The sequence below is a fragment of the Cebus imitator genome, unplaced genomic scaffold (genome assembly GCF_001604975.1).
Source record: "Cebus imitator isolate Cc_AM_T3 unplaced genomic scaffold, Cebus_imitator-1.0 Scaffold70, whole genome shotgun sequence".
Lineage (NCBI taxonomy): Eukaryota > Metazoa > Chordata > Mammalia > Primates > Cebidae > Cebus > Cebus imitator.
This window is the reverse complement of record NW_016107385.1, coordinates 1029957-1043604: the sequence shown is the minus strand read 5'-3', so window position 1 is coordinate 1043604 and position 13648 is coordinate 1029957. Positions and strand designations below refer to the sequence as shown.

The 13648-nt window shown below is 42.8% G+C and overlaps 1 protein-coding gene and 1 pseudogene across 1 annotated transcript in view; both read right to left on the bottom strand.

Annotated features, from left to right (window-relative positions):
• The window catches only part of LOC119471698 (translation initiation factor IF-2-like), a 51720-nt gene that overhangs the window by 14104 nt on the left and 23968 nt on the right, over positions 1-13648 (bottom strand). The gene's annotated exons all lie outside the window — the stretch shown is intronic.
• LOC108306100 lies at positions 1482-1799 on the bottom strand (annotated as a pseudogene).

Genomic DNA, 13648 nt, shown 5'->3' with positions numbered 1-13648 from the left:
TGAGGCAGGAGAATTGCTTGAACCCAAGAGGCAGAGGTTGAAGTGAGCCAAGATCGTGCCACTGCACTCCAGCCTGGGTGACAGAGCAAGACTCCATCTCAAAAAAGAAGAAAAAAAAAAGAAGGGCCTGTGCTTGACCTCAAATTATGCAGGGTAGGGGAGATCTGCCATGGGAAAAGTTGATGGGCCATTTCCAGACTTCGATCTGACACAGAGAAGAGCATGTCCCACGGAAGCAAAACCATGGGAGGCTGGGCCTGGGAGGAGAGGATGTCTCAGAAAAGATGAGCTCCACGTCAGATCAGTACATGGGCTGCCAGTTCTTGGGAGGAAGGGAGGCAGCAGTCCTGTGCTCAAAGTGAGTTACATAGCAAAGACACAGAGCACATTTTCTTAAAATCTTAATAGTTTCTCAGAATTCTTCCTGAGCTAAGGCTCCTCTGCCCACAGTAAGTCCTTCTTATAAAAGAGGGTGTCAGTACCACAAAACCAAGTTGTGAATCAGCTGAGCTGCCAATTTCCTGGAGGTCATCATTGAACCTAAGGCTGGGCTCAATCTGAACTGAACTGGCTTTTCCAGGTATCTTGACTCAACCAGCCCATCCAGAACTTCCTTGCAAAGAAGGAGCTATCACTGAAGCAAACACCATTTGTTCATCCTCTCCTCTCATTTGGAGTTGGTTTTGTTTCACGGCACCGAAGATGGAAACTAAGAGTTCAAATGAGACGTTCTCAGAGCTAAATAGAGTTTATTCAGTTTTATGACCAGGGGCCAGCAGGCATGCTACTCCGCCTACCTCGCAAGAAACTGCTGCAAAAATAGGCCAGAATGATGCTGAATCTGCAAATGTAAATGCAGACTTCAATATGACTCTTCCTTAGTGATTCTCCCTTTTGGACCTACTGCTTCTGTTTCATAGGTTTCATGTTTCATCCCTACCCTTACCTTCTAACAGATGCCATGTAGAGTTCGAATTCCTTGTATTTACTCTGTTCTCCATCTGAAATGTTCCCCGCTTTCGTCTCTCTATCATGTATCTTCAAGATCTATTTCTGGTTTTCAATCTTCTATCAAAGCGTGCTTGACAACTCTGAATTCCAAAAATCCTAACTGCACTCATAATCTATAGTGGTGGTTCCAAAATTTGACTACAAAGCAAATCTCTCCAAAGAACTTTTAAAGGTTTTAACCATTACCCTTCTCAGACTGTCCAAATTAGAAATTTGGGTAATAAGGTCCAGGAAATCTGTCTTCTGTTTTGTTGCTGTTTTTAAATGTTTCCATAGGCCCTCATTTAAGAATCACTGGACTCGAAAGAGGTTGCACTTGATATATACTATCAGACAGTTTTGTTTTCTTTTTTCGGATGGAGCAGTCCTTTGTTTTTACACACTTTGACAAGGAGGTTTTCCATAAACAATCTTTTCAGTGGAGAACAGAGAACATGAAAACAGCCTTCAGACATCAGCAGCTGCTTTGCTCAGGGCCAAGGCTCCCTCTTGCCCATGTGGTGAGGTGGAGGGGGTGTACATCCCTTCATCAGCTTATCCCGCTGCTTCCTGATGGTACTCACACGTGTCATCGTTTTCTACCAAAGTATACACTCTATGAAATCAGCATATTCTATCTGGCACTCTTTCTCTGCTCAGGTACTACCGATTCCATTTGCCCATTCTATCCATGCTTTTTCAAAAGCATGCCATCAAGCAGGAATCTCATAGGGCTGTTCAGCACTTTGGATTGCCAACCATCGATGTCTGTTAAGGCTGAACCTTTTCTGCACATCCAAGAAAGGCATGGCGATCCAAGGCCTGTGCCCTTGTCTCTTCTCCGACCACCGCATATGTACACACCTACACACATACACACAGCCCAGAGCAAGACTGAGTACATGGTGAAAACTTAAACAAATTATTGATTCCAGATTACCATACCCGAGGACGAAAGAAGACAACAGACCGGTGGGAGTATGAATTATTTATATCTTCCTTTTGTTGTGATTGTATGAAGAACAAATCCTAAACATGACTCAGACCATCCTCTCAAGAGCTCGTCTTAAAGGGTAGGTGGTAGTTTTTACTGCACCACACCAGAACCTGTGCATGCCCATCAAGACTCCCTCAAGGGAAGGGAGGGTGAGGATAAAGACCCAGACAATGGGCTCTTAGGAAAGGAACCTAAGAAAGGCCTTAAGAGAACCACAAAGCCATCAGAAATATTAATAACAATGATTATAGCTATTATTTTCTGAGGATTTACTGTGTGCCAGGCACTATGCTAAGCAAGTCACTGGCAGAGATACCATCATTTCTCCTTTCAAGGTGAAGAAATTGAGTCCTAGAGAAGTTAGGTTATTTGTCCAAGTTCACAAATAACAAAGAGTCCAGAGTCTAATCCAGGCTTAACAGATCCCAGAGTTGGAGTGTTTCACTGCTTTTTCCATTTCTTAAGATCAAGTGGCTCTTTCTTTTCTCTGCCTCTCCGCAGAAGATCTCTCTCTACTTTCTCCTCTACTTGAAATCAAAATAGCTGCCTCACCCCTAGAGCTTTTATATAGGCTTTTATCTCTATGACTCTAAATTCTTGAGAAAATCTGACTAGCTAATGAATTATTTGAGTCGCTAGGAGGATCACTCTAGAGCTCTGATTAGTAAAGGCAGATTGCCTATGGCCACATACCAGGACATCACTTACTATCCCTGAAACCAGAACACTGGAGTGGGAGATGTAAACTTGCTACCTCCCTCACATGTAGAATCAGGCAAATAATGGTTCACCCGCACAGTGTTATTTTGAGAATGAAAGGAGTTAATCTATATGGCGTCCAGAGAACAGTGCGTAGCTCACAGGAATTGCTATGAATGGCATTATTATGCAGGGTGTACTACCACTACTTTTGCTCGGGTTTGCCAGGATTCTATGCCCTTGACTCCCAACTTAGTTTGATTGCCTTAACCCAAACCTTTCAAGAGCATGTACACAAAGAAATGTCAAACTTAAACGTCTCTGCAAACACATCTTTTCCAGCGTAGCTCTGATAACACCCTGAGACAAGCAGAGGTGAATGCCTCCCAGTCTAAAAATGCCCAGGGCTATTCTACAGTGACCCAAACCAAGGCTAGCTTTTATCTTTGGGAAAGTAATTACAAAAATCAAATCTGAAAGGAAGAAAGCCAATTTCACAGAAGTGACAGGGAGAAATACCCTCCAGCAAACTCTGCCCCTGAAGTCACATGTGTTACTCAACTGGTTCGTTTAATGAGGAAACGATTCATTAGTGGCCATGAATACTAGGTAAAAAGGACTATCGCACTGAGCATGTTCAAACAACCAAAGGGAATTATGCATTGACGTTACATTCCTAAGTAATGCCAAGACAAGCAATATGGGGAATTAGGTATTACAAGAAGGTAGTTATGAATCTCAGCATAGTTCTCCTAGAATCAACTTAAGCAATGCTCTATTACAAAACAGGCGTTCAAACTTTTGTTGATTTCATAGAGTCAATAAGCTACAAAGAAAGACATCCCTGCCATGAAACATTATCCAAACAAGAAAGGTAAGGAATTTTTCACCCTCAGTTAGGCTGTATGTTATCATAACAACCACTAACATACATTTGTGTTATTTCAAATGTCTCCTTTGAGATTCCCGACTATTGCCCTGCAAGCAAAGTAAGGCCATGATTACCCAATTTTACAGATGATAAACTTGAGGCTCAGCACCTTCTACCACTTGCCACTGCTGGTGAGAAGAACGTAGAACCCAGGACTTCGGACCCATGTGTCCTTCCCCTGCCCCATGATGTCTCCGTGTGGGGTGTTTCTGGTATGAATTATGGGAAGAAGCTTCCAAATAGCAAGATCAACTGGTTGAGAAATCACTGAGGTTTTTTAAAGTGTGTCCCTTGAATCACCATTGTGTCATGATATTCTAAGAAGCAGCTTGGGACTGACTGCTCACCACGCAGCCCATCTTGATTTACAATGCATGCTAGTTTATTAAGGGCTCTGAGCAATCACATCACAAAGAAGCCCAAATAACTTATATGAGCTCTGTATTCCCCAAACTTATGCGACCATAAAACTCTGTATATATTATTTATTAATATTACACAGAGGAATGTTCTTTGGAAAATATTTGAGACTGCATTAAAAACAATTATTTGGTGACACGAGTAAATCAACTAAAGAATTATGCCTTATTCTACCTTGCCTAATCCCCAGTTTCTTAGACCCAAACTAATTTCTAAAAGCAATACTAGTTCTAAGTATAATTTCTGGATATGTAGTGAGCTATTAGAAAGCACATAAGGAGAGACGAAACTTTAAAGAACTGAAGCAGGCCTTAGGAGGGCAGATTAATATAGAAATTGAGTTTCTACCTCCACCCTCCCTGCGGCCTACAGAAACTCCAGGTGGCCTTCATACCTCATTCTTTCTCTTCACCTTCATGGCTTTTCGTTTATCTAGTGCTATGCCAGTGGCTTGGGGAGTAAGATATTTTTTCTTCTGTTCCTCATCTGTAGCTTTCCCCACAAAGAGAACTTTCTCTAATCTTAAGGGAGAAATCTTTGTCCTTCTGGAGATCAACATCTGATATAGAAAGTGGAAAGGTTGGTCGCCCTGTGGTTGCCAGGGACAATGACTGGCAGCCTTGAGAGAGAAGGGAAAGGTACAGGTGCGCCTTAGAAAAACCTTTATCAAGGATTAATTAACCAACCAACTGACACCCACTGCACAAACAGAGTGAGTGAGATCCTTCTTTATAAAACTACTTTTTTACACCTTTTTATCAGTGGCTGTGGCTCCACAGTTAACTACCTCCCCAGTTTAGATTTCTTTCCCTAAAAGAATTTGACTTTTGACTCCTCTTAACTGCACACCTTTACATCCATATTAAATCCATTGGACCAAGTTGCCAGTCTCCTGCACATATATCCCATCATGTTGTTCAGGACACGTTATCCCAAAATATGGCACCTTAGCAATGGAGGAAGTGCAGAAGAAGGAGGGCCGCTCTCCCTTTCTGCCTCCCTTCTCCCCTGAAGCAGGCCACAAAATCTAGCTGATGCTCTCTGAAGTAGGTCATAAGATTCTCATTCCAGAGGGGCCCTCCCTATACCTGGGGAAAAGGTGTGGAAGACACAGAGACTCCAGGAAGTATCGGCACAAACAGGCCTGCTGAGCTTCCCCCAGTTCATTACCATGAGGTCACGTCCCCTTTGTCTGATCACACTTCTGCGTGTCTACTCCACATCAAACCAAAGCAGAAAAATACGCAGTTCTCCCTGTTTCTTTGAGTCTTTATTTCTGAAGGTTCCTGTGGCACATATTAAATAAATGTGCATGCTCTTCTCTCGTTAATCTGTCTTTTGTTATAGCAATCTCAACCATGAACCTTTTGATGGATGAAGAAAATATATTACTTTTTCTCCCCTATGCTCACTTGGGGAAATACATGTGCTTCCTTGCCTACAGCCATTCCCAGAATCGGTAGTGTTTTAAGATGCTATCCCTAGTCTTCAGCCTCACCCTGGGCCAAAGCAGGGTTCAGGGTTTAGTGCTTTGCAGGTGCTTTCTGCAAAGTTGTGTGTGTGTGTGTGTGGTTTTTTTTTTTTTTTTCTCACACGTGATTCCAAAGGGCTTAGGCTTCCCAGAGACTTTTCTTCTACTCAGGTTCTCCTCTGTAAGGTTTCTTCTTTACTTTCAGAGCAATTTTTCCAGGAAACATTCCTGAAGGTTAAGACAATGTGACCCAGAGGGCATAGGTCAGCCTCTCCTTTGGCCCCAAGGCTGCAGATAGTGACTCCTTAGTGGCCCAGCCTTCTCTCAAGAACAGGAAACACATTTATTCTAGGAGGCTTTCTCCAGTGCAGAGGTGAGTTAGCGCCTTCCAGAGGGCCACTCCACTGTCCCCACCTTCCCTGCTCTCATTGTCTCCAGCAGATATTTTCCTCGGAGACAGTTCACTCCTTTGCAGTTCCTCCAGGGAAAGCAGCAGCCTGAGGACTGGGGTCCTGGGGCACAGACAATTCCCCTCCATTGTTCCAGTCAGAGCAATACAGCTAACACTGAGCACTGCTGAGTGACCTCTCCAGGAATTCAGCAGCCCGTCATCTCTTTTCTCTCTTGCTCAGAGAAAGAGCAAAATTAACTTTCTAGATGTTACAGAGTAAAGGATTCTTCCTTGAGGTCTTTAACGACCCAGGGCAGAAAAAAGCACCCTACTCAGATGATTCCTCCCTCAGCTGCTTGTAAAATTCCACTTCACTTAGGTTAAAGATGGTACTTCTTGCAAAGGTTAATAATAAAACTTCTAAATAACAAATACTGCAATTTAAACAACAAAAACAAACATAAAATATATGGAAGTGTTTTATGTTTTAGTGTATATATTTTATGATAGAAATATAATTAATGTTAATAAACCTTAGTAATAAACCTTCACATAACAATGCTATGCAATAGATATAATTATCACCATTTTACAGATTAGAAAACGGAGGAAGAGAAAGGCGAATTCCCTATACAGCTACTATAGTGAGGATGAGAGCAGGCGTTACTTTGCTTTTTCATCCCAGACTCTTTGTTCTGGTGTTCCCCTCACTGAAAGGTGTTACCCCTCTGAAATAGGTCCTTCTGTGTGTGTATGTGTGTGTGTGTATGTGTGTGGTGTGCAAGTCCAGCTTGTCAGCAAGAATTGGAATAGACACACACAGAGTTAAAAAATTATTTGGAAGCTTGTTAAAATGGTAGGGAAGACTTTGAATTGAATTGAGAGATATTATAATAGGGAGAAAAGATCAGGCTCAACTCCAGATACATGGACAATTAGAGATTTATAGCCAAGGAGTAAAGGGAGGCTATCAGTGGATGGAAAATTACTTAGAAGAGACACCAACAGCAGGGGGATTCTTGCTAACCCGACTTCACAGGATTCTTGCTGAGGGCAGGTCGAGGACTTACACAGCAAAGGTCGGGGATGAGGAATATGATCAGCAGTCAGAGGTGATCAGATACCAAGGGTGAAGGGATTCTTGCTAAACTGACTTAGCTGGATTCTTACTAAAACTGGGTTAGGTATCAGGGCAAGGTTAAAGTGTAATCCAGAAAAGGGCTGAGGATTCTGAGTAAAGTTTGGTCCAGGAGGAGTCTTTTTCAACCCCCACACCCACACATACCCCCACACGTGCACACACACACACACACACACACACACACACACACAGGCACAAACCAGGCTGCCTTCTGGGGAGTCCCCATAGTGTTTTTCATTTTCTAAGAAATTGGGAGCTGGGTACAGCGACTAACTCCTGTAATCCCAGCACACTGGAAGGTTGAGGCAGGAGGATCATTGCTTGAGCCCAGAAATTTGAGTCCAGCCTTTGCAATATAGCAAGACTCCATCTCTGCCAAAAACAAACAAACAAAAAAATTAGCTGGACGTGTTGGTGCAACCTGTAGTCCCAGCTACTCAGGAGGCTGAGCTGGGAGGACTGCTTGAGCCTGGGAGTTTGAGGCTGCAGTGAGCTGTTATTTAGCCACTGCACTCCAGCCTAGGGGGGAGAGGAGAGAGAGAGAGAGAGAACAAGAGAGAGAAAAGAAAAAAAATTGGGGCAAGTGAATGACTGAAAAGCTGGAGTTCTAAACGCACATAGCCTACCTGAAAAGCTCAGCCAGCAAGGTCTGTGTATGAGCCGGGCATGTCTCCACAGATGCCACTAGGGGAGCTGGGACAAAATCTTCCTAAAGAAGGGAGTGGGGAAAACTAAAATGAAAAAAGCAAGAGGGAATTCTAACTGCCATCACATATGTTACTTGAGAATTTTGGACTCTTCAGATAGCAACTTTTCTCTGCAATGTCATTAACTTACACATGACAACATAGACCAGAACATGGCCATAATGAACAGGGGGTGGACACCGACATTACCTGAGCATTCCATCCCATGCCTCTTCTATTACTATTAGTTTCCGTTAGCCCTACTTTGTGTAAAAAAGAGGGCTGGAGGCAGAGTAGTGAGTGGCTCATTGTCATCAAATTGCCTGACTCCAGGCCTTGCTTTTGCCACTACCCCTGCTGCCTGTCTATAGACAAAAGCAGATGAGAAATAGCACCACATAGGCAAGTACCAGTCATCCCTTCATATCTGCAGAGGACTGGCTCCAGGATCCCCCCTACACACACACACAGCTCAGATACCAAAATTCAAAGATGCTCAAGTCCCTGATATAAAATGGCATGGTATTTTCATATAACCTACATACATCCTCCAGAATATTTGAAATCATCTCTAGATTACTTATCATTTTTAATATAATTTAAAAGCTATATAAATAGTTGTTAGACTGTATTATTTGCATTATTTTTTATTGATGTATTTTTAATTTTTTCCAAATATTTTCCATTCTCAGCGGGTTGAATCTGGGAATGAGGAACTCACAGATGTGGAGGTGTGACTGCAGCCTGGTGTCATTAAATAAGGAACAGAAAGGAGACCCAAAGATCATCTGGTTTCCAAGCATGGTCCAAAGACCACCTGCATCGAATCACCTGGAGAGCTAGTTAGAAATGCGGATTCCTATTGCCCACTCCTAAAGATTCTTAATTAACTGGCAATTCTTACGTATTCCTTAGTTTGTAAGTCATTAAATTTTAGTCAAATATCAAAAAGAAGGGAGCATGCTGCTCATCCTCTGTTAGCCTCACTTAAAAACTAGTCAGGGTAGAGCCAGACTGGGATCCAGATATTCCACGGTGCAGGCCCTCCCCACCATGCTCTGCTGCTTGTCAGGCACAGTTAAGGTGGAGAAATGAAACCAGCTTGATAAAAGTGTTTTGCTCTTCACCATCTGCCTCCCATTTTCAAACCATCTGTTCCTTCTCATGAATTATTTTGGCTATTAAGGCACTATAGGGTGATGATTAAAGCTGAATTCTGGACCCAGAGTACCAGGATTTAAATTCTAACTTTGTCACTTGTTAGCCTTGAAACTCTGGGTGAGTTATGTATCCTTTTTCTGCACCTGAGTTTCATAGTCTATAATAATTCTGGTGGGGCTCAGGATATACAACACCAAAATATGACTGTAGGAGACCAGAATATGCCCAAAATATGCCTCTTTGGCATATTGATGATTTTGAGCTGGTTATTTTGAGAAACTGCAGACAAAGAAGTAGCTCTGAAAAGTCACCATTTTGTAAGAGAAATTTACATTTATAAAGGAAATCTCCATTTGTAAGTGTGTCTCCCTCTGCTAAATCACTAGAGACTGTTAACCAGTGGAGAAGGCATGGACTTAAATCTGTGTAACAAACCATCTCCTGCTTTTAGGGTCCTTTCCCTGCCCATCTTGTCTCAACCAACACACACACACACCCTTCTTTCAGAGAGTGATTACATTTCAGCCTTAAATGCTTTCTTTGAGATCTACTCTAGAGATTTACCCGTTTCTCTGGGTTTTCTCCCACATATACTTGAGGTATACATGTTAATAAACTCCTGTTTGTTTTTTTCTTGTTAATCGGTCTTTTGTTACAGGGAGTCCCGGTTAAGAAGAGTAGAGAGAAAATGATTTTTTCTCTCCTACATACCTACTATTATTGTTGTAAGAATTATACTTATTAAAAGAAGAGTGACAGTTTAACACAGCTTGTGAGAATTCAAATAACAGTGCACGTACTCTGTCTTAAACAGAGCCTGGTATGTGATAAGTGCTCAGTAACCATCACCTCTCAGCTTCTCTCCTATGATTTCCCTAAGATAGGAAGAGAGGGCTGGGCGTGGTGGCTCATGCCTGTAATCCCAGCACTTTGGGAGGTTGAGGTGGGCAGATCACCTGAGGTCAGTAGTTCGAGACTAGGCTGGCCAACAGGGTGAAACTCCCGTCTCTACTAAAAACACAAAAATTAGATGGGTGTGGTGGCACGTGCCTATAATCCCAGCTACTCAAGAGGCTGAAGCGGGAGAATCACTTGAACCCAGAAGTTGAAGTTTGTAGTGAACTGAGATCATGCCATTGCACTCCAGCCTGGGCAATGATAGCAAAACTCTGTCTCAAAAAAAAAAAAAGATAGGACGAGAGTTTAACAATTAATTGGGCGATCATGGGTATAATACGGAAGGGCAGTTGCCCTGTTACAATCTTAGGTCACTGGCCCATTACTCCCTCACTTGGTCATTATCAGTCAAGCTCACTGCCCTTGAAGTTCTGCCCAGGTGCAGTTTCAGTGAGGACTGAGCTTGGCTGGTACAGAGCTGTATGAGGCAAGGACAAGAAAGGGAACTCAACCATGTCTGTGAAACTGTACAGTATGTCATTCTAAAGTATTTTTCCCTTGGTTAACTTTCAGTACAATTAAAGGTACACTTCTTCGCCCTATAAAAATTGGAAAGGCATCTACTAAAACAGGGCATAGGCCCCCTCAGGAAAGAAAAAGCTAGAACATTTCTCCTCCCATCCCCATTTGATCTTGTTCTTATATACCCTACCCCAAGCTTCCTCCTAGACCTCTATTTAGGTGACTTTCTTGGAGTGAAGCTAAATTCTGAGATCAATTCAGCACAACTTGCTGTGGCAAAGAAGAACTAGATTTCTTAAGCCTTTAGTATAAATATCATCTTTTTAAAAGAAGATGACATTAAGAAGTGGTAACTACCAAACCAAAGCCTGTTATTTAAATGAAGAGCAAGTGTTACTTGTCATGAAGCTGAGTGTGTTGAAGTGTGCCCTAGAAACAAGAATCACTTTAGATAATCACTCTTCTTGCTTTTAAAAGAACTCATGAGACACACCATGCATATCAAGTTGGAAAGTCATTCAAAGTGGCTGAAGCATGGCATGGTTCAGTGTGCCTTGCAGCACGACTATCACATTGCTCTGGGGTAGCACAGCTTGGTGAGCATATGAGTTTCTAAGATGCTGCCTACTTATTAAACAAGTATTCAATCTGTGATGCCCTTGGCACTGGAGGTCACAGGGGATGTATAAGATTTTGCTTTGAGCAGGCCACCATGGCTAGTGCCTGTAATCCTAGCACTTTGGGAGGATAAGGAGGGAAGACTGCTCAGAAGTTTGAGACCAGCCTGGGAAATACAGTGAGATGCTGTCTCTACAAAAAATTTAAAAATTAGATAGGTGTGTTGGTGTGCTCCTGTAGTCTCAGGTACTCTGGAGGCTGAAGTGGAGGATTACTTAAGCCTGGGGGGTCAAGCCTGAAGTGAGCCATGATTGCACCACTGTACTCCAGCCTGGGTGACAGAGACCCTAACTCTAAAAAAAAAAAAAAAAAACACCTCTACTTTTACTGACCACTAGCTATCTGTTTAATTCTTGGAGTAAATACTGAAAATCTCTTTGAGGTTCAGTTTTTCATCTGGAACACAGGGAGCAAAATAATTAACGCATTAGTTAGGATGCTTTTGTGAGGGCTGTAAGTTACAGAAAAAGCATGACTCAAGAGCTTTAACACAATCATGGAACATCCCATTTTACATAACAGAAAATGCTCAAGTATGAACTCAGGTATGCCAGGGAATTGGCGCCTGCCTCTTTCCTCTTGGATCTGGCCCCCTCCCTCCGTGTTGGCTTCCTTGATAGCTATGGCAATTCCAGGCAAATGTCCAAACACCTCAAGGTCCAGGGGAAGGAAGAAGGGTGTCTTCCTGCATGCCTATTTGCATCAATGAGGAAACCGTCCCTGCTCCCAACTCCTGCTAGACCAGGCTTCTCCTCCCACCTCATTAGCTGAAATTATCTCACATGACCACCTCTGAACAATCACTGGTAAGAGGTTACATGATTGGCTTAGACTATTCAGTACTTACCCCTGGGCTGAGGACAGAATCACCTTTCCTGTGGACTAGGGGATAAGGAAGAAGACAAACACCTAAACAAGAGCAGGACTCTGCCAACAGGGATGGAGCAGTAGCTGGCTGGTGTGTAGGCACCCAATGGTGTCTCTTATACTGCCCAGCAAACTATTGTGATGAATAGATGAGACCAGAAATGAAAATACTCTACCACAGTGCCTGCCTGTGAGGATAATAACAGCAGCTGGTATTTTGGAGGATGTATAATATACTAGGCACTTTAGGTGAATTATCTAATTTAATTAGTACCTGTCAGGTAGGCACCATTAGCATGCTCATCTTAGAGTGAGGACACTGAATCACAGATGGGTTAAGCAACATGGCCGAGGCAGAGTCTACATTCAAACTCAGACCATCTGACTCCAAAGACCAATTCTCAGGTACTCATTCTGTCAGATTTACGACACTGATGTTAGTCAAATGCAACATCTCATCCCTTCCCTAATCTCAAAAAGCATATGAGTTTTAGGTTTAACGGGATTAACACATAAGAAAATTGAGAAAAACATGAGACAGCAGCTAGTGACAGTCTCAATGGCATCACAGAGGAGGGAAACGATCAATGCACAAGGCATAGGGAAAGACAACAGGAGGGGCGGGGCGCTGTCAGGAAGCTCACAGGCAGGGCCTGGGCGTGGGGGCAGGTGTGAGTTTGGGAAGGCAACGGAGGATACCCCAGACTGGTGTGACAGCTGGTAGTTTTTAGGAATAAAAAGCTACTTTTATACCTTCTGGGCAAAGGGAAACGGTTTTGGAATTCACTAGCTGGAGAAGTAACAAAGCAGTGCAAAGGTCCAGCCACATTCAGTTTTGGGAGGGAGACTGCGAAGGCTGCTGCACTCATGAAACCATGGGCTCCTGTGCTACATTGCAGTGGACTTCGTGAGGCATGAAACTTTGTGCAAGGGAAACCCAATTCCATCAGTGGACTTTCAATTAGCCTGATGGGCTTATATCTACTATTAGCTCGATCTGTAGTGTTATGAACGCCAAAAATAAGTTTAATCTGGGTGGACAAGTCTTAGAATTCCCCTTTCCCTCCAAAAGCAAGTCAAGATCGCCTTCTGTAGATTTAGATTGGATGAAGTTTGGTGCTAGAGTTCAAACTCAAGGTACCAATGCATATATCTGCATTTCTCACATCTCCTCACCTTCCTAAAGATTATGTCACCAGACCCACAGTATGGTGCACAAGTCTTCCAAATGACTCTGGAGATGTGGACCTAAATCTTACATTCTTGTGAAAAGTGCCCTGGGTTTCCCAGTCAAAGACAGGGTTGGAATATTGGACACTAGCTGGTATTTCCCAGAGGAATCTGACTTGAGGAAGGAAGGGGATTTCTCTTTACATCTTACACCATTTCCTGTAGCACCAACTTTCATACCAAGAAAGACCTCCAAGGACATGCTTTGGGCAGGGTTTGGGGTCATATTGTTTTCCTACATTGATGTGTCTGAATTGAACTGATGTCCCTATCCTATTTAGAGACGTGTCTGTTAACAGGCTTTGGTTCTTGTTCAGTATCATTTACTTTACTTAATCTTAAAATTACTTCACAGATTTCTTTGCTTTCTAACATGTAGGCATTGGGTACCTTTCTAGGTTAATAAAATAGAACTAAGTTGGGAAAGGATGTTTTTTGGAGTCAGAGATGGAGTCCAAATCACAGTATTGTCAATCACTGCTGGGTGCCTGTGGACCCAGGACTGAATTTCTGAGGCAAAGTCCTTGTGTGCAAGACAGCACAAGGCTCCCATCCTAACAGCGTTTA